The sequence below is a fragment of the Salvia miltiorrhiza genome, chromosome 3, assembly GCF_028751815.1.
Source record: "Salvia miltiorrhiza cultivar Shanhuang (shh) chromosome 3, IMPLAD_Smil_shh, whole genome shotgun sequence".
NCBI classification, from domain to species: domain Eukaryota; kingdom Viridiplantae; phylum Streptophyta; class Magnoliopsida; order Lamiales; family Lamiaceae; genus Salvia; species Salvia miltiorrhiza.
In genome coordinates, this window is record NC_080389.1 from 21,258,168 (window position 1) to 21,280,843 (window position 22,676).

Consider the following 22,676-nt stretch of genomic DNA (forward strand, 5'->3'; position numbering starts at 1 on the left):
GTCCACATGATCCAAATCTCAGTAGACGTCTTTTGGGTTAAAAACCCATGTGTTTCAACTTTCGGTTGAAAAGCCAGGTGGGTTCGTACTCGAGGTCATTTTGTTCGACCTAGTAGTTAATCATTTCATACCCTCTGGTCATTCTTTTGATTCTCTTGAACAATTTCTACAACACCTTATTTTGATGTTGTGTTGAGTTTGAGCCTTGCAACTCGTGAGTTGTCATAATAGATTCCCTTGTTTGATATGACCAAGAAATGTTAGTCTACCGATGTAGTATACTACCCAAACTATGACTTCATATAATTGTGTCTCATTGTGATTGGTTGAGATTAGTTTTTGTCCTATAAATGATATCGACCACTCATTATGATAGAAATTCAGAGTCCAAGCTAAGACCGTAATATAGTGTTCGAGTACGAGGACTTAAGTTAATTGGTCTATGATAGTTTTAAGATAAATTCATAGGAAAGTGTTATTCATGTGATAGGTAACAAGAAATGGGTTGATGACTATTTTAGTCTTTGGAAAAAAGAATACCCCGTAGATGAGCCCTAGGAATGAGGTAGGAGCAAAATGAACTGCCGAAAAAGGACGAGGGAACTTATTCTCAAGTAAATCTCGTGTATATAAATTGGAATTAGGAATCCAATTGATGTGAGGAGAGACCCGAATCTATTCTAGATCGGAAAGTTAAAGTACTAAGGAATAAGTCGATACCCTTAGTAATAGTTCTTTGGAAGCACTATGATCAAGAAAAGGCGATGTGAGAACTCGATTCTAGCATGAATGAGAAGTACCCAGAATTATTTTCTGTGGTACAAATTTCGTGACGAAACTTCTTTTAAAGTGGATAGTATGTCATACCCCGACTTTTAATCCCTGATTAAGGGCTTAATTATTAATAATTAGGATTCGGCATCCATTTATAGTAAAAACTGGTTTGATTTATCTGATGCGATTTAATCATTATATATGTGTTTTAATGTGCTTAGTTAAAGGAAAATTTTTATAAATGTGGTGCATAAGTTTTAATTGGTGAGTTAAGTGTATTTATATGAGCCACATGAATTTTAAATTATGCATGAAGTCATGAATTTTATCTAAATTTGATAGTACATGTAACACCCCGTACTTTTCCCTATGTTGTGAGATAATGTCTTAACACTATTGAGAATACTGAGATGTCAGAGAGATTGACTGTCCTATTAAGAAAATAGGAATAATGAGTTGGAAATAGAGTCGAGAAAGAAAGAGTGAAAAACATTGATAAAAAAAAAAAAAATCGGTCGGAGAGACGTCTAGTTTGTCTGTGTTTGCCGACTGCTTTGACGTGATATTATGTGAAATTACGTGACTGATTGATTATGTGAGTTTTGTTACGTATGTCATTGTGAGCAAGTTATTATGATTTTTATATGAGGATATTAGCACTTGGAATTTTAATTAAGTTTCTAAAGCAAGTACAGTTTATTTTTATCGAGAAATCAAAGAATGCCGGTTAATGAAAATATTTCCAAGCATATATTTTGTTTTAAAATTATTTTTCCTAAGAGAGGAATATTATAATTGAGTGAGTGCACTAATATTAGTGCTATAATTATTTTATGTGGTCACATGAATAATTATGTATTGGTATTTTATTAATTAGTACATTTCCATAGTTTTTGTGAATTATTTTTGATCACCCTTCTCACACTATTACTTTAATTTCCCTACCATGTGACTAAATACCACAATTTGCCAAGTGTAGAGATTATTGAGAGAGTGTAGAGGTTATTGAGAGAGTGTAGAGATTAGAGAGAGAGTGTAGAGATTAGAGAGATCAAGACATTAATTGCCAATATTTCCTTAAGATTACAAAATCCTCTTTAAAGATCACAAGATCATTTACAATCTTGCAAAATCCTCTCTCACTACTCACTCATCATTTTCGACCAACACCTTTCTCCCTCTTTCTCTCACTTTCCTCCATTTTCCTCCATGGAAGAGACCTTCGGAGCTTCCAAAAATTTTACAAAACACCTCAATCCACTCTAAAATCTTCCATAAACACATCCTAGCTACTTATATTCAAGAGAATCATTGAAGAAAGGCTTCCAAGCTAGAGTGAGAAAATGTGAGTTTTGGTGAGAAATTTGGGTAAGTGGTCATGTATTCCATAAATCTTGCTTGAATGATGTTGTATGAAGAAAGAAAATCACCTCTCCCTTGTTCTTAAAATTTTCAAAAAAATGGGTCTTTACCCTTCAAAAATTTTCTTTTTCTTTCCTTGATTTGAAAAAAAAAAAATGAGATCTATGTGGTGTTTGTTGATGATTGATGTGTGTTGTGAAAGTATATGCTTTGAGATGTGAAAGTCGATTGAGTTTAGTTTACAAAAAAAAAAAAAAAAAAAAAAAAAAAAAATTGGGAAATTGTGAGTCGATGATTTATATGATGATTGATGATTATTGAGTTAATATATATGAATATCTTGATGATTAGCCATGAGATATAGATTTTTCTATTAGGTTAGTTTACCTAAAATTGGGATGTTGAGATCCTATGGATCAATTGATGTATTGATGATGGATTTGAGTTTATGAGATGATTCAGATGATTAATGATGGATGAGATTGAAGCTTGAGGTTGAGAGGTGAAAAATGAAAAGTGTTAGTTTGAGGAAGAAGATGACACACATATGTATCTATATGTGATCTTGTTTTATGATGTTGATTTGTGCTAATTGGTAACCTAGGATGTTAGAACTATGATTTGATAAATAGGTTATACATGATTAGTGATATTTTCAAAAGAGTTTAGTTTAATAAAAATTAGGACTTTTTGCCTATGTGTTATTAAAGTGATTTTGGCTTAAGATATATGTATTTGAGCATGATATTAGTGTATAATTATGTTTGAGTAAGTCTTTTGTTGGCTAAGAAATTTTTGACTTAGTTTAGTTTGTATGAGTTTTTGAGTTTTCATATTTTGAGAAGTCGATGATTGATAAAATGAGGTCTAATTGCTTTATGACCATTATGTGAAAGTTTGTCATGTTTTATTAAGAGTTTCATGATGATACATGAAGTTTCATTAGAGTTTAGTACATGATAAAAGGGAATCTATATGTATAATGATTTATATGATGAATAAGGTCATGTTTGAATAATTGAGTAATTTTGTGCATGAAAATGAAAAGAGAATTTTAATGATGCGTTCATTGAAACGTTTTACTAGAGATTTGAGGTTATGATGTGAGAAGAGAGTCAAGATTTGAGTATGATGAGCATTATAATGTGCTTGAATGTTTGTGAGTGTTATATGTGTTTAAAATGAGCTTTGATGAGTTTCCTTGAAGGAATGTTGAGTTGAGTATTTTAAGAGTTTGAGATGAGATTGTGGTGAATTTCGTAGGCCTACTGACCTACTGTGATCGACGGTTTTTCAATGTTAAAAAGCTTTGAAAATTTTATACCAAGTCTCTGCATGAGTATTGAGAACATCGGTAAAATTTCAAATGATTTGGACTTCGTTTACTATTTTTATAAAATACAAAACCAAAACTGCACATTACTACCGAGAGTTTCAGAGCGCAGGGGAAAGAGTCATTCATTTCAGTAGCTTCCTGTGTGATCTAGGTTTCCAAAATTTTATGGTATTAACCTTATTGTGTTAGATAGATATCCACAAAATTTGAGCTCAGTTTGACAACATTTACTATTTTTTAAAAATCCAAGTTTTTGATTGCTCAAAACTGCCGAATATGGTAGACTGTAGTAAAACAGTCATATCTCCTACAATACTTGGAGTTTTTGACTCAATTTTTTTTTTTATATGAAAATAGACTCGAAGACCTTTCTTTTGGTATGAGTCTCGAGTCCAGGAGGTGTCGAAGTAAGAACAGGATAGATTTTGAAGTTGAGTCAGTGTAAAAACAGAGCATGTTTTGATAATGTTTGATTGTGTTTTCTTATATGCCTTATGTGATTGTGTTGTCTATGTGTTGAATGAGATTGGACGAGCCTTATATGAGAGATAAATCGAGACTTAGTACCATGATTTTCTTGAAACTTATCCTTGAACTTAAGGATTTGAGATGAGTGGAGAGTTTATATAGAGATGAGTAAAGAGATAGAATATGAGATAGAGCATGAGTTAAGGCTTTATGAGTATGGATTTTAAAAGGATTAAAATGTTTTAAATCAATTCCTTTTTAATGGAGTTTAAAATGCTTATTTAAGTCATTTATAAATGAATAATGAGAAATGCGTAAAGAAGTTCGTAAATGAATCGCGGCATGAGATTTTCAATTTCCCTAGTAAACTAAGGAGATATTATGAAGGAACAAGCAATGAACGAGATTCTCACCACCGAGTCACTACAACAATTGGAGAAGGAAAAAGTTCACGCACAAACAAGATATGTACACCACCTCAAGATGAAAGTAAAGAAAAAGGAAATAGAAGGAAAGCACTAGAACTAAACTTAAGGTATAACCCAACCCCAAGGCTAGTAGGCTCAAGTTAAGAGAGTGAATGCTTTGGCTAAAGTGCCAGAAGCTACAGCAAGAATAAAGTTGGAACGCCACCACAATAGAAACTTAGAAACCCCCATTAAATAATCATTTGAAAATGAGAAAATGAGTTTACATGGCAGAAGGAGTGCCATTAATCTTTAAGTGAAAGTTACCAAGATGATGAGAAAAGTTTGATATTAGAAGTCCCTAGTCAAATCTGAGAAGGTGACTTAGGACGAAGGAAACAATTAAGATAGTTCACCACTTTACTAAGATGAAGTGGGTGCAAGAATGTTGTTAGGTCCTGAACTGGTCCAACAGGCGATTGAGAAAGTCGACCACATCAAGCAAAGAATCAAAGAAACTCAAGATAGACAAAAGTCTTACGCCGATAAACGCCGATTGGAATTAGAATTTAATGTTGGGGATCGAGTTTTCCTCAAAGTCTCTCCCTCAAAGGGAGTTATACGTTTCGGAAAGAGGGGCAAGTTACGACCCCGTTATATAGGACCTTTTGAGATCCTAGATAAGTTAGGCCTTTGTAGCCTATAAGTTGGCTCTGCCACCAAGCATTGTGGATGTATACAATACGTATAGCACCTCGCAATTAAGAAAGTATGTGATTAAGCAAGATAAAGTAGTCCTAGCCAGGACCTAAGTTGTGATGAGAAATCAGTCCAGATACTTGATCGCAAGATTCAAATTTTACGAGGCAATAATATTGTTCTCGTCATGTAGTGGAACCATCACAGGATGGAAAAGGCCACAAAAGAGATGAATGAAACGAATGACTAGTATCACAAGATAGAATACCAGATATGCAATTCCGAGGACGGAATTTTTATAAGGAGGGAGGAATGTAATACCCCGTTTTCCTGAGTTAAATTTAGAATTTATTTTGAACTTAAGATTTAAGATGATTCACGCCGGATATAAAGAAAATGAATTTATTTTAATTCCAACAAACGATTTGCAAAATCCTCTTTGTAAATGTTAGTCATTTAAATTCTTATGCATTTCATATTTATTTAAATTGAATATTAAGCATTTCACATCTACACGAGCTATTTATTTAAGCAAACACTGAACGATTATTACAGTTTTCATAATACAACCCGGAAGACCTTATTTTATATTACTCTCCCACCTACTTCCTTCCACCTACTCCCTCTCACACCCACCTACTCCCTTCTTTTTGCAAACTTAATATAGCTGGTTGATCCGAGCTTCCATTTTCTATCCTCCACAATCATCCCACACATTTCATCTCCCTCATCAATTTTCAGCACATCAGCTACTGAACAAATTCAGAAGATTTGCAGAATGATAACCCAACAGATTTCTTTTGAAGGTTAAACCTCTAACTCTCTTACTCGAGCACTTCTTTTGAAACAGAAACTCAAGTTAGAACCCATACATAACACGTACACTGATTCCATCATATAAATTTGCATATGACAACAAGACCCAAACTCAATGATGTTTATTTATCGTCTGTGCATATACATACATACATGAAGCATGTTTTTTTTAAAAATAGAAAAGAAGTAGATATTGAAGCTCTGTTTTTTTTTTATCCTTGTTTTCGAACTGCTGTGTCGAGTCGGGTAGACGAGTGTGGTGGCTGTGTGAATTGAGTCGGGAGGTGGACGGAGGCACGGCACGGCAGCGGCGCTGCTGTCGCCCGGCCACGGTGAGAGAGAGGGAGCTAGGGCTCGGGCGCCGCTCTTCGCGGTGGGATGTCGGGCCTGTTTCAGCCGAGAGAAGGGAGAACCGAGGGGTGGTGGTTGTCGCCGTTGCTCCGGCGAGCTCCAGCGGCCGTGAGAGCAGTCGAGAGGGAGACGAGCAGCGAGGAGGGAGAGGAGAGTCGGAGTCGGCGGACGGCGGTGGTGGCCGTCTATTTTGCTCGCTGGAGGCCGAAGAGGGGTGACGGCCGGCGGCCTTGCTGCCGTCGATCTGAGGAAGGAGTCGGGGAAGAGAGCGGCTTCCGCTACTCGTTGGCGGAAGTGAGAGAGAGAGGAGGCCGCTGCACGGCGGCTCTGCCCGCTGATGTCGGGCCACGGCTGGAGAGAGAGAAACCGAGGGAGGCGACGGCGGATCTGCTGCGAGGACGCCGGAGGCAGCGGCGCTCCGCGGCGGTTGCTCCTGCTGCGTGAAGGAGAGAGGGCTGGGCGGCGCAGCCGCTGGGTGCGTGTGTTTGTGTAGGTAGAGGGAAAACTAGGGAGAAGAAGATGGGGGAGAGGGATGGCGGCGGCGGCGGCCGGCGCTGCTGCCGTCCGCCGGAGAAGAGAAGAAGGTGAGGGAGGGGGAAGGCTGCTGCACAGCAGCAGCTGGTATGTGTGTGTGCGTTGTGAGGCAGAGAGACGAGAAAAGGGAGAAAGAAGGGGTATAGGGTTTGAGTGTTGGGCTTTGGGGTGGGTTTGCGAATTGGGCCGAGTATTGGGCCGGGATTTTTGTTTATTTTTGTTTCAGTTGGGCTTTGAAGTGTTGGGCCTTTGTTTTAAATTTTGAACTCGGGCCGGTTTTTTTTTAAATTGAGAGATGGGCCTCTGATTATTTGAGTTTGGGCAGCCCCTTGTATTAATTTACTTGGGCTGCGATTTTTATTTAGTAACTTGGGCTCAGTTTATTTAATTAAAACAGCTGGGCCTTGTTACTTGGATTGTGCAGATTTTTTTTTTTAGTAAATGGACTGCATTATTTTATTAAATGGACTATACTAATATTAATTAATTGAACTATTAAATAGTTTAATTTATTTATTTAAAGAATAATTTGCATAATAATATTATTATTATTATGTGCATATACGATTAAGCATGAGATGATTTGCATAAGAATATTATATTATTATTATGTGCATATTTTAAGTAATTACTTACCATATGCTAAGTATGCATTTGCATCATGCAATAAAAGTATTTATGATTTAATTGGTTATTTATAATTCCAATTATTACAGAAAGATGAGTAAGAATATTGTTGGTGTTCTTAACTCAAGAGAAATGTTTTCAATTATTTATTTACTAAATTTTGGAAACCCGGCGTGATGAATCAAGTATGTTTAGTGCATCCACTAAGACTTTAAGTTAGTTTCACGAGACCTATTAAGAATAGAATTTCTTGTAGGCTTCGAGCATCAGAAGGATTAGTACTGCTATTCCGATTCAGAGATAAGGTTAAACGACAGGCTTTGCCTATACAGGTGGGCATTACTTTTACTATACGTATATAGAGATCCCCTGCGTGTCGTAGGCCTCTTATACGAATATATGCATGAGATGATTTTAACTGTTAATTTCAATTTATTATTATGCCCAAATGATAAATGACTCTTATGAAATGAAAATGAAATGTTTATGAAATGAAATGAAATGTTTATGAAATGATTGACTGCCAAAAATGTTTATGTTTTTATATGTATCCTATCTGTGTTGGTTCGCCAACTTTAAAGGAAATCCAATTGGGATCCTATGCTAGACAAAGGTCGCTAGCTAGGGTTAACGTGTACACTTATGGAGACCGCGAGTCGCTTGCGACCGGTCTTGGCGTCCGTGGTAAGGAGGCCTCCTTCCCGGCGCGTGACAGAAAGGAACAGATACGGATCATATGAAGGAAAATGATCGGCCGATCGACTTTATGAAAATGAAAGAAATATTTTAGTAAGCACATGTCATTTAAGAAAACCCATGTGTGTTACTGTTATGGCAGTTCAATTTATATATGTATGCATGTTGTATTTTCGGCTATGCCCACTGAGTATTTTTATACTCAGCCCTGCATGTATTTCTAAATGTGCAGGTTGAGCAGTTGATGGAATGGAATGATGTTGAGCGGGTGTTCCTTTGACATTTCAAGAAATGTAACCTTGAGTATACATCTTCATATGTATATCTCACACGTTTTCCGCTGCAAAACACTTTGATTAGGATAACTTCATGTTATGAAGTTGGGACACGTGTTATTGGGTAACCCACCTTAATCAGTTCTCCTTTATGTGTATGTGTTATAAGTATCCAAATGATCATATATGATCCTAGCTTTTTATTTATGAGTGACATTTCCATATACTTTAATGTTAAGTAATTGTCCATTTCCATTTCTTATTGTTCACCCCAAGTCATAACCCCTGTTAACCTGTCATTGGGATGGTGGGCTGTGACAACCCCCGTGCACCAGGAAATAAACCCGGGACACGGTTTAGAGCGTAAGCAGAAAGAATGATGGAAATTTCCCATAGATTCGGAGTCAAACTCATGAGAGAGAACGTATTACCAGGTAAAATAACCGTGACAACCCAAAAAACATAAAAACAGAGCACCAATCAAAACATCGTTAGCGAAATACGTTAGATTCGTAAGAAAAACGTAAGTTATGCGAGAAAACACTATAACCACACACAATTATCATGATTACGTAAAATAATAACATATTAACGCCCGATCCTCAGCGCCCACCACCTTCCCAACATGCACATGTAGGGAAAAATTGTAAAAAACCACAGATCCCAAAGGTTCGTAGGTAGATCCGTATGAAAAACATGAATATCGATCCGGATTTGCTTGGGTAATCAGATCATCAGCTCAATTGGAGCCTACGCACGCAAATCCGATCGTAATTGCGAATCTGCATGCGCAGGTGGTCGAAACTCACGCCTTAGCCCTGAAATTCCCACAGACGGCGCCAGTTGGTGAATTATAATCAAACATATATATATTTAATCGGTGATTTATTGTCGAATTATACCTAGTGTTGTTTGGAAAAGCGAGAGAAATGCTAAGTTGTTGAAAGCACGAAAGTAAGACTGCAGTAATATTGCGAATGAAAAAGCGTAGATTACAGAGTGCGTATGCATGGCTATTTATAGATTACACGCTGGGGGCAAAATAGTAAATTCGTTGTCAAAACTTGCGCCTCGCGTGGTCGAGGGCATAACAGTAAATTCGCCTCTAAGCGGGAGATTTCTCTGCTCTTTTGGTGATCTCTCTGACGAAAACCATTTCTCTGGCGAAGGCCATCCTTCTGGCGAGAACCATTTCTCTGGCGGGAGTGACTTCTCTGACGGAGGCGACTTCTCTGGTGAAGACCATTCCTCTGATGAGGCCCGTCCCTCTGACCAGGACCGTTCCTTCTGCTCTGCACATATTACTCCTCATCACCGAGCATGCTGAAGAGTTTCAAGACCTCGTCAGCTACTTCTTCTTCATCTTCGTCAAGACGATGCCCAGATCTAGATTTCATGGAATTGACGAAATTCTTTCAAACAATGAAATGGAAGCTCTCGAGAATAGTGTCTTTGAAAAGTTTAAAGTCACAAATCTCTGGGTTGCAATCCATGACTGGTCTCCCAACTTCAGACAGTATCTTGTCTCCAAAGGTCTTCTCAAGGAAGATCACAACAATAATGATGAAACTCATCCTGAGTCTCCAATTCGTCAAACTCTTCCTTCCGACACAGGGAATGAAGACTCTGCTGATGAAGTTCCGAAATCAGCAAGGCCTCTCTCTGACGAAGAAATTCAAATGCTGGATGAAAGGCTTCTCATTCAAGAAGAGGAGACTTACGATCTCAAGGCTAAACTCGCCTTCCTTGAATCTACTGTCATGAGTCTTCAACAGCAACTGGGAATTCAGACCAAGGACAGCGTCGCGCCTGAATCTCACAACATCAAGAAGCAAGAAGAAGACAAGAAGGGAAAATGGAATAGAACTGTAGATGTAACGCCCCAATTTTCATAAACTTTTCAAACTAAAATCTTGAAGAACTAATAGTTAAAAATAAAATTTCTTGAATTATAAAAGTTTAAACCAATTTAAAATCAACTTGTCAAAACTAAAGTAGTAACATGAAATAAAAATAAATAAATAAAACGATAAACTAAAACTAACAAATTCTACAAAATGTTCAATGTAAAATCCTTATCACTAGTCATTCTCCACTTCCATGGCCACCTCGACTCCAGAACTGCAAAACTGAAAAGATAAGGGGGTGAGCATATTGAAAATATACTCAGTGAGAAACCATGCAAATATTCATGTACACATAAACATGCAAATAATTCACATTGTCATACACATATTCTGAATTCTGAGTGTTTTATGATCATGTACTTGAACATGATATTCTGAATTTATGATCATGTACTTGAACATGATATTCTGCGTTCTGATCATGTACTTGAACATGATATTCTGCGTTTCTGATCATGTACTTGAACATGATATTCTGCGTTCTGATCATGTACTTGAACATGATATTCTGAACATGTATTTCTACATGGCTGAGCAAGTATAATCAAACATGAACTAAAAGCATATTCAGACATACATGAATATAACAACAAGCATATAATCCCTCACCTTAGAGTCGAAGCTAAATAAATCAAATCCGGAATGAAGGTCTTAATAGCGCCGCACCAGAAGAATTCGTCAAAATCGCAGCTGAACAGACCAGTCAGCTTCAAGCCTTCGTTTGAAGCCTCAAACGTCCTCAAATCGTATTTTGCCCAGAAATACGACTTCTTCGTCTTCGAGAGAGCGTTCCGTGGCCGCCTGTTTCGCTTGAATCGGAGTTTTGTGGAGGAAGTTATGGCCGTTCTCCCGAAACTGCCAGAACTTGATTTCTTGCGAAAATCTGACTCCAGCTCAGATCTTCTGCCTACACGTTTCTAGCCCTCTCTGCTCTCTCTAAAACCCTAATTAATTAGTGTGTCCGTCTCTTTTAGGGTTTGAAAATAGATCCCATATTTATACTAGTTTTTAAAGAGTTCTAGTTCTAATAGGAAACAAAAATAATACTAATACTAATAATAATAATAATAATAATAATAATAATAATAATAATAATAATAATAATAATAATAATAATAGTCTAGATAAAATTATTGGTGCATATCTATATGTATCATGTAATTATTTAAAAAAATAAGCTATACAAGAAAATACTATTAATTAAACTTATAAAATAAATCTAAATTATCGGGGTGCTACAACCTACCCCACTTAAAATAATTTCGTCCTCGAAATTCTAGTCACGATTCTTGAGCCATATAATCTAGTTCTATGGTGAGGTAACTTCATCCTTTGCACGTGTTCCACGAACCCGTAGTCGCTACTCCATGTATAGCAGTCGTACACCGATTGAAGCCTCCTAATCCTTTCGTATCTCTCGCATTGTACACGCAAGAGTTCACAACGTTCACTTAATCTTTCATATTCTTCGCGCAATTTCTCAATTCGTGCTTGTAGGGTACTTGAGCTCTAGTGGGAGTTTGACGTGTCCGTGCCATCTAACAATTTCACAATTTCAACTATTTCTAACGAAGCTAAACATAATAGTACTAGAACATAAAGGCATCATAAAAAAAGGCATGTAAAACATCATAACGGCCATATATTTAAGCAATTAAAACACATACCTTGGAGTCGATGTAGCACATGAGTTTCGAATGACTAGACTTATCTAACCTTTTAAGCTTACTTAAACTTTTCTGAAAGCAAAACATTTTTTTTTAAAGCACGAGTCTACAAGAACGTAGACCCGCTCTGATACCACTATGTAACGCCCCAATTTTCATAAACTTTTCAAACTAAAATCTTGAAGAACTAATAGTTAAAAATAAAATTTCTTGAATTATAAAAGTTTAAACCAATTTAAAATCGACTTGTCAAAACTAAAGTAGTAACATGAAATTAAAATAAATAAATAAATGATAAACTAAAACTTAACAAATTCTACAAAAATGTTCAATGTAAAATCCTTATCACTAGTCATTCTCCACTTCCATGGCCACCTCGACTCCAGAACTGCAAAACTGAAAAGATAAGGGGGTGAGCATATTGAAAATATACTCAGTGAGAAACCATGTAAATATTCACGTACACATAAACATGCAAATAATTCACATTGTCATACACATATTCTGAATTCTGAGTGTTTTATGATCATGTACTTGAACATGATATTCTGAACATGTATTTCTACATGGCTGAGCAAGTATAATCAAACATGAACTAAAAGCATATTCAGACATACATGAATATAACAACAAGCATATAATCCCTCACCCAGGGACGGAGCCAGGGGGGGCTAGGGGGGCTAGAGCCCCCTCCCAAATTTTGAGTTTTTTTTTTTTTTTTTTTTTAATAATTTTAAAATATATATAGATATATGTTTATACAAATAATTTTGTTTTATAAAAGAGTATTTGGTTATTATATTCTCTCATATATATACTTAATTTAAGGATAATTCCGTTATTTAAAACTATATAATCTATGAAATATTGTTTGTTATTATTACTATTATACTTGTCTTTTAATAAAAAATGCCTAATATGTATTAAAATGCTAAAAAAAATTATAATGTATTGAAACTAATTTGTAATATATAAAAAATATATAATCTATGAACATGTTGTTTGTTATTATTATTATTATGCTTGCCTTTTAATAAAAAATATCTTAAATATACGGAATGTCCAAAAAAAGTTTTGTGATATATTGAAACTATATAATCTATGAAAATATTGTTCGTTATTATTAGTATTATGCTCGTATTTTAATAAAAAAAATACCTTAAATATACAAAATGCCCAAAAAAAATTTCTCGGGGGCTACCGCCCCCGAACCCCCGTACAATTTCAGCCCCCCCCGAAATTAATTCCTGGCTCCGTCCCTGCCCTCACCTTAGAGTTGAAGCTAAATAAATCAAATCCGGAATGAAGGTCTTAATAGCGCCGCACCAGAAGAATTCGTCAAAATCGCAGCTGAACAGACCAGTCAGCTTCAAGCCTTCGTTTGAACCCTCAAACGTCCTCAAATCATATTTTTCCCAGAAAATAAGACTTCTTCGTCTTCGAGAGAGCTTTCCGTGGCCGCCTGTTTCGCTTGAATCGAAGTTCTGTGGAGGAAGTTATGGCAATTTTCCCAAAACTGCCAGAACTTGATTTCTTGCGAAAATCTGACTCCAGCTTAGATCTTCTGCCTACACGTTTCTAGCCCTCTCTGCTCTCTCTAAAACCCTAATTAATTAGTGTGTCCGTCTCTTTTAGGGTTTGAAAATAGATCCCATATTTATACTAGTTTTTAAAGAGTTCTAGTTCTAATAGGAAACAAAAATAATACTAATAATAATAATAATAATAATAATAGTCTAGATAAAATTAATGGTGCATATCTATATGTATCATGTAATTATTTAAAAAAATAAGCTATACAAGAAAATACTATTAATTAAACTTATAAAATAAATCTAAATATCGGGGTGCTACAGTAGAGACAGCTGAAGACCCACCAAAGAATGCGAGCAAGAAACTTCACATCAACTAAAGACAAAGGAAGGTCAGAATGTCAACTGTCTTCAATTTTCTGTGAATGATGTTCTAGAAACTGTTTTGACAACCTTCTCATGTTCAGTCTTGTTTTACAATATTTGACTGATTGATGCATTGAAATTAAATTGGTTTACTCTTGCGTATGTTTGTTACTCCCGCATTACTCACTTCAGTCAACCTCTATGTTGATAACTGGTTGTCAAACTCAGGGGAAACTCTGTTTAAATCCAAATCAGATGTTAATATTCTTCCTGACTGATTGTTGGGAACTTGACTGAAATGGTTTTATCTTTAACTGATGAGAGAATGAAACGACTTGTGCTTTTTTATTGACTAGTGACCATGTTTTCTTAATAAATGAGATCAATTCAAAATACCTTATTTGAACTTATCTTTTCTGAATCATCGCATGATTTGATCGACGCCTCTTTTCATGAGCAAGAGATTGTATCAAATATTCTTCATCACTTAAAATCTCTTATTTCAAGGTATTTCTCTGACGAGCATTAATTACGGACTTCAAAAATCATTAAATACAATTTGGCGTGCAGATTTCAAACCGCCGATGTCTTTTCAAGTACCCTTTATAAACAGTTCATCTTCCACGATCACACTTCGTCACCACGTCTCACGTCTGCACTTTGTCTCCACAAACCACGTTTCTCACTTTCATCACATCATCACGTTCACTCTCTCTCTCCCACATTTCAACTAACCATCATCCACAACCATCAACTGTGAGATTTCTCCCTGTTCCAAAACTCCTTTTCTGCAGATTTACAAAATGACCAAATCCGATGGAAAGAAATTGGACACCAAGGAAATTGACTGCATCACCAAAAGAATCAGATACGAACAGTTGCTCGATACTCCATCTTTTCAGAAGAAGCCGGAGCACCATGAAGCAGAAGAAGTTCTGACCCGACATCAATAGATGAAGTTCGTAACCAGGGAAGCAGGTTACCTTCTCATTGATGCTGTCAAGCAATTCTATCAAAATCTGCGTCTCGATGATTCTGGCGAGCTCCTCTCTACAATAACAGTCTACACTGCATCTGACCTCTCTGACAAACAGGAAGAAATTCTCAATGTCACAAACAGTATCAGAGAGTTGTTCAATCTTCCAAACAGTGGTCCGTCACTCACATCTCATTCAGACAAGAAGCAAATGCCACCCTCAAATCTGCCTTGAAGAAATCAGATGAGTCGACTGAAGGGACTATCATTCTATCTCTCCTCAAGCCTGAATACACTCTGCTAGGCAAAATTATTCAGAAGTGCTGGATGGGCGCAACGGGAACTCCGGACAAGGCTTCTCAGCCCCAGAAGAATATTCTGGCCGCTCTCTTGAAGGAAGGACCCTTCAACTGGGAAGAGGCTTACCTCAATCTCCTCTTCAGCGAGCCTCGCATACTCCAAACCTGCAAACTTACTCCGACAGGAAAATAGGGTTTCCCAAATTATCATTCAAGGGACGAAGAAATTCCCTTTAATTTCTGGCCGGAGATGCTGCCGTTTACGAATAGCTATCGACTACTCAAGTCGCGAAAGGTGGACCTAAGCCTTCCACAAAGGCAAAGGTAATTGTTGTCTCCTCCCCCCGAGCCAAATGAATCAGAACTCCTTGAACCCTCCCACTTCTGAGCATTCCCATTCCAGATACCTCAAACGTACCTCGTCGTCCTCGCTCTTCTATTCCGAAAATCACATCCAAACATGTCCCCACAACCAAAGCCTAAAGATGTCTCCAGAAATCCAATCTCTCCTAAATCCAAAGCAAAAGCGTACTGCAGACTCCTTCTGAACCAACTCCAGTGGTTCATCAGCAAAAATCCAAGCAGTCACAGCTCTGCAATTTGAAGCCCGACAAGATGCAACAAATCACTTACTGCATCTTCTTGGTGACTTTGATACATCTCTAGAAGTCTACAAAATCTCTGTAGACTTCTCACCTACACCTTCCTGACGGCGGCTCCCTGCCCTCAGGTCAATGATCTTCAAAGCATTGAAACTGAAGACTCATTGAATTTGAAGAAGCCTCCCTGATCAGCATCTTCCAATTCACCAGAGTGTGGGATGGATTCTATGGTTTTGACAAGCTCGCCATGGATTATCTTAAATCCCTAGGTTACTCCAGAAGAAATACTGATTCTCAACTAGGAGCTGGCACATCCACATTGAGAATCGTTGAAGAGACTCCAGTCCCTGATTCTGTTGCTCCATCGCCCCCTCTCATCAGAATCCAGAAGCTGAAGTCACTCTCCAAGAAGCCCCTGCTTCTGAGAGTCTGCTCCTCAAATCGACTCTGCAGCTGGTTTCACTTCTCCAGATCAGCTGATGACTTATCCCATCAGTCAGTTATTGACAGAGAACTTCAACTGACATGCCATCCTTCTCTGAGGATATTCAGCCAAGTGATTTTGACAAGACTGAAAATCCGAGCTCCCCTCTGCAACTGAGATGAAATCAGTTGACAATATTGATCCCTCATCTCCGGAAGGACGTGTTGAGGACATCACAGAACTCCTCGACCCTCCTTACCGCCGATCTTCACCACTGATGAGCCCACTCCAACCGAGGGCCATAACATCAGTAAAGGACGGCACTTTTGCTCCTTCCTCTCCCACTGGTGAAGAAGTCCTTCCTCCTGCTCCATCCACAATCCTGATTGCTGCTACATCATCTCATGAAGCTCAACCTCTCACGAGCAAGCACAAGCAACCCCTGCTCCTCCTGAGCAAGTCAGAGGAAGTCATCGAAATCTCTTGCAAACCTGGTGTCATTCGATATGACTCGGATGTTGATTACTAATGGATTCTCACTGAATGAAAATAGGGAGAACCCATCAAAGCTCAGTTCAAAATTCTTGAAGGGCACTGAGAATCCAATAGATGCCTTGCTGGAAGTCATCTCTGATCAACAGTTTCCCGATTGAGACGCTTCAAAACATGAGAGAGAACGTCAGGACATCTACGGCGCCAAGTTTCTAAAGTATCTCATTGCTGTTGAAGCACAGGCCCAAGATGACATGATCGATCATGATGTTCGCATCACCGTTCTCCGAAGAAGAATTCTGCAAGCAAAAATTGATCATCTCACTCTCAAAAGAGGACCTGGTTCCACTTCAAGATGGATTTCCAAAAGTTCAGAAAGAACTCACACGAGTTTCAGCAACACGTCTTGGAAGCAGAGATAAAATCCAGCAACAACTTCTCGATCTCCAAAACCAACTTGGAAAAATGTGCATCGAGTTCATGAAAGATTTCATGACTGCTACAGATTCCAAACTTATGATCGTAGAAGAACTCCGACCCATCTTTTCTCGCCTCGCTAAATTCAAAAGTGAGCAGAACATAGTTCGTGAATCATCCAACTCTAGCATCCAAAACTCATCGCTCATTCAAACGATACTTCACGACATCAAGGATCTTCAACGAATAGTCAACTCTCTCCCTAGAGATGATGCCAAAAAGAGGGAAGAGTATTCAGGACCTAACCTTTCTGTAGATCTGGCACTTTGCCAAAGCTCAAGCCATCTTCTCTGGCGCTACCAATCCCACTGCGCAAGCTCCTTCTGCCTCAAGAGATTTCAGCAGAAAGAGATCAAGAGAAGAAAGCTCATCTTCCAGAAACCCAGAGCCGAAGGCCAAGAAAGTTCTCCTTATGGGCGACGATACTTCACAACCCTTCCCACAAAGGCTTCGAGAACAACAAAGAATATTGTAATATATCAGTGAAGGTCTCTTGGTATCCTATTTGGATAGGTTTGAACGACAAGAACAATGGATACCGACTGACATGAATGAATGGTGGGAAAAGCTGAAAGAATGCTACACCAAATGAGTTATCTTCGCCAATCTCAACAGGAGTAGTGATTTCCAAATGAAGCATGGAAATACTTTCATGTAAACTGGCCTGAGAGAGCAATGGTTATGAGATTGCAGTCTGCTCAAAGGAAAGCTAGAATTTCAACCTCAAATTCCCTGAAGACGAAGGTTTGCCCCCCGAGAACCAGAAACGGGGTCAACAGAGAATCTATCAAAAGAGAAGTCAAGAGCATCTGCAACATCTGGAAGGTGCCTACAAACGTCAGCTCAGATGCGTATAACAATATCTGGAACGCGGTCTTCAATTTGTATGGTCAGAAGCCTTAGTTTTTGTTTTATTTCTTTAGAAGTTTCTTTACCCTTCCTGTATTTCAAACTGATGTCTCATCAGTCTTTCTTTAATGAAAGGAACTTCTTTTGATCTCAACCTGAAGACAATGACTTTTTGTCCAGGCCCTGATTAATATTTTTCTGTCTTATTCTAGTTCTGTTTGAACTGTTGTGTTCTTTCTCTAAGTACAAGTTTTTAGGTTCTATTGTTAAGGGGGAATTGTATTCACCCTATTTTAGAACTTGTGCTCTAAGTTCAGTCTTTTTCTTTCTTAGAACTGCTGTGTGGTTTGGCATCATCAAAAAGGGGAAAATTGTTGGGAACTTAACGAAATATCCTATTCCTTATTTTGATGATACCAAAATCAATAGCTTTCTTTTGTAATAGACTAGAACTGCTCGAACTCAAGTGTTAGAGTTCTTTTTCTAGTTTAGCTTGTTGTTTTGAAGACTGAAGAACGAAGGACTGAAGACTGAAGACTAAAGATCCCGACTGAAGCATCAGTCGAAGAAACAGTTTTGGACTGAATTACTTAATGCGTCCCACGTGGAATCAGCGGACTGAAACTAAAGTCAAGTATCAGTTAAACATTCTTCATCGGACTGAACCTCCAACGTTCAAAGGAAGCCACATACTCCGAAAGTACAGCCGCATTAAATGCAGAGATCTCAGAATCGTCCTTTTCTCTGCAGAGGACACTCCTCTTTGGTGATTACCTTTTCAGAGATGTCGCATCTCCTGCTCTTCAAGATGGCCGTTCTCACCAAATAAGGAAACTCGAATATTGAAGCCTCAGCCTAAGTTCAAATTACTCTCTAACGGAATAAATCTTGAAGACCTTCTCCGCTAACGGATCTATTCAAGACTTCTCCTATAAATAGCGCTCGAGGATCACTTCAATCTTCACCGATTCAACAACATCAGCTGAAACTCTGCCAAAATTGTTTCTCAGCCAAAGCCCAACCTCTCCAAAGTTTCAATCGAAAAAGAGAATCCCAAAGCCAAAGATCAGTCACTGCTGATTACATAAATTATCTTAGACCTTAGGCAAACCTTGTATATCCAAAGCCTAGGTCAAACTAACTCCAAAGAACTTGTTCTTTGAAGTTTAGTTGGCAAGTTTTCAAACCTCCCTTCAACCGAGTGAATCGAGTGTTTGAGTTGTAAAGAAGTTCAGGAAGGTACTCTGACTCCGTGAGATCCTAGTGTACAGTGCGTGCTAGGAGAGAAATCCAACAAGGTGTGTTGGTACTGAAGATTGGATCTTCAGTTGTTTCGGTTGTGTGCACCCACAAGCACACGTTTCGGTTTGCTGTGCACCCGTAAGCACAAGCATCGGTTTGCAGTGCACCCGTAAGCACTTGCAGAGTGAAGTTGTTGGTTTGATCAACCGACCGTGGATGTAGGAAGTGTTTTCTGAACCACGTAAAAATCTCTGTTTTATTTACAGTTTTTAGTATTCACTTTCTTACTTGTGCTCTTCCTTTCATCAACTGAAAACTAATTAAGTGCAAAGAGAAACTTAATACTAACAACGTGCTCAACTCACTGGCTATTGCGAAACAAAAGATTTCCGCTGCATGTGTTATCAGTCTGACTGATCTATCCTCTGATAGTCAGTAAGATTTTTAACATCTCTGTTTATCAAACTCGACTGAAGCTTTACGTGCATCAGTTAAGTTATTCTAACTTAACTGATAACTCCTTACTGAAGATTATTCAATATCAGTCATTAACCCTGTTTTGGTCAAAACTTTTTTCAGTTAACAGGTGTCTGAGTTTGTGTTAATAGTTTCATTTTGATCTCTGTGTTGAGATTTCAAAAATAGCCTATAGGTGTATTCCCCTCCCCCATACACCTATTCGACGCCCTCCGGACCTAACACAAACTTACCAACACCACTCTTGGTTGGATTTTACACTTAGCGCACCCTGACACTCTCATGTCCACACAACGAAACACTAAGGTCTTTGGAGACGGAACCTTTTATCTGAACACCCTCTTGGCTTTCTAGGTGCCAAGGTAACCGAACTGTTTAGTTTTAGATTGGTACTAAACAACAACCACTCCAACTCTCTTTTTGCTCCGTCGAAAATGGATTTGGATTCTTCCAACTAGGATTACTGAGAATAGGTTCTCAAGTAATCAGAATCTTAGGCTTTGGATAGAACAAGTATTTGCCTAAGAACTAAGAGAATATGTGTAATCAGTGATCTGATTTGAGCTTTGATGATTCTCTTCTTCGATTCAAGCTTCTGATACCAGTTGAAGGCTGAGTTGCAATTTTGGAAGAGTTTCAGCTTGTGTATTTGAATAGGTGAAGATTGCAGAGTTCCTCGAGCTCTATTTATAGGCGAAGTCTTGAATAGATCCGTTGGAGAGATGATCTTCAAGATTTCTGCCGTGAGAGTAGTTTTGAATCTGGCTGAGTCTGCAATCTTCGAGGTTCTTGTTTTACAAAAGAACGGCGTCTCACAGTACATCCGGTAGGGTGCCTCTGGGACATGTTGCATCAAATAGGAACTCTCTGCAGAAAAAGGACGATCTTCAATATCTCTGCATTTAATGCGGCTGCAGGAGCATTTAATGCCATCTTCAGAGTATCAGTCCGATGAAGAAAGTTAACTGATACTTGTCAGGAGTATCAGTCTGTTAATTCCATTTGCTCCTCAAAAAAAACATTAATCATCACTGATGATTCAGTGAAGCTCTCATACAGTCAAAACTGATGGATTTTGAGTTGTCTTTTCTAGCCTTTCTCAGTCGTGGTATTAAGTCTTTAGTCTTCATTCTTCAGTCTAACTAAGGGCATGAACTCTAACATTTGAGTTCGAAAAAGTTCTAGTCTAAAATAGGAAGAACAAAGAGTTTTGGTATCATCAAACTAGGGACATGATATTTCAATAAGTTCTCAACATTATTAGTTGTGTACAAAATTTAGGGGTGTATGTGTTTAGATAGGAAATAGTTATCGGAGGCCAAAAACCACATTAGGCGTGGGAATTTACGCTGTTTACGCCATTAGCCGACTTTTCTTTAACAGCGGCTAAAGAGTAAATGACCTAAATTTCAACGGCTAATATCGTTGTCGAGCTAATATAGCTATTTAAAAGCTAGTTGTGATGAAATCTTAACTAATTGTTGAATATTGCATAATATATTTATGTTTGAGAATTTATGAAATTGATTAATTATTTTATAGTTATTACTCCCTCCGTCCACCAATTAAAGGCCTATATGAAAAAACACGGGTTTTAAGAAAAAAGTGTATTTTTATTAGTTGAGTGGAGAAAGGGTCCCATTTTTTAAGAAAAAGTGTATTTTTATTAGTTGAGTGGAGAAAGGGTCCCACTTTTTTGTAAAGAATATTTGACTTTTTTGATTAAATAATGAATAAAAACTTACCAAAAATAGGTAGGCCTTGTTTTTGTGGACGGACCAAAAAGGCAAGTAGGCCTTGAATTGGTGAACGGAGGGAGTAGCATTTAAGAAAATTAAGGTTTGCATGTATTTAGCTTGAAAGTAGCAAGATTTACCGGAAAAATTTGATTAGCCGTTGACAACGTGGCCGTTTACACCACTAGCTAGCGATGATGAACACTGCCGACTAATACCGTAAATAGCCACTTTGTCAGCGGCTACTCATTTTTGGCCATTTGTCTATATTTAAATGGTGTTTATGTTGACATTTTGATTAATTATTGAGCATTTCATAGTGTTATATTCAATACATGGATTAAATTCAATTATTGTTGTTATGAAATAGGAAATTATCCATTATTCGAGCCATGAGGCTATCGATGTGAGGTCCCAGATCAACACATACCATAAGATTTCATATTTGATTTGAGCAGTAGAGACACTAAATGTGATTGAGGGGATCTATTGGTGAAAACATTTAGGCAAAGGTGCTTTAGTCACCTATTGGATTGAGATTCGGGTCACAAGTGCAACATGGCATTGTACCATCTTGTTTATCGCTATATTAAGATGAAAAACGATGATGATGAGGACATATGGTTCTTCATTAACGGGATGAGGATATGTTTCCGCCGAGGGAATTTGCTCTCGTTACTAAGTTGATGTTCGGGACATCATCTTTCGATTCCACTGCACACTACAATGTGAGGAGCGTTCTTCCATTCAAACAATTTTGTGGTGTGGCCAACATATATTCCTCACACTACAATGTGAGGAGCGATAGATTCTTTGACGTGCATAATCCAATTATGGACCCTGATGGCGCGCTCTACCTTCATGTGGCACACTTGTTGTGTCACACCCCAATTCTTGAAGGAATAAATATAATCGAGGTGTGAATAATTCATAGAAATAAACAAGGGAAAAACCTTGTTATAACCGAAATAGGCTTTGAAATTCGGGCTATGCCCCTTTGGATCACAAGTTTTGTTTCATGCTTCTGACAACCGACATTCATTAGCATAAATTTAGTAGTGAAGAGTCTAAGCTCGGTCAGGTATATCATTTGAAATTTAACATGAAGATCTTAAGTTGGGAAAACAAAAGACCGATAAGAGTAATTGCTACAGCTGAAGTCTATCATAGGAATTTAACTCTAGCCTCAGCTCCGTCCCGTCAGCACCGGCCAGCCAACCTGAAAACATTTGAAAGTATTTTTGGGCTAAGTACTAATGTACTCAGTGGGCATGCATTTTCATAA

General features: G+C 37.9%; 1 long non-coding RNA gene across 1 annotated transcript; it reads left to right on the plus strand.

The window, feature by feature from the left end:
- Positions 1-4,840: 4,840 nt before the first annotated feature.
- On the plus strand, positions 4,841-8,600 carry LOC131018092 (uncharacterized). The gene is made up of 2 exons (XR_009100036.1): positions 4,841-5,852; positions 8,303-8,600. It is a non-coding gene; the product is annotated as an uncharacterized LOC131018092 (long non-coding RNA).
- The last annotated feature ends 14,076 nt before the right edge of the window (positions 8,601-22,676 follow it).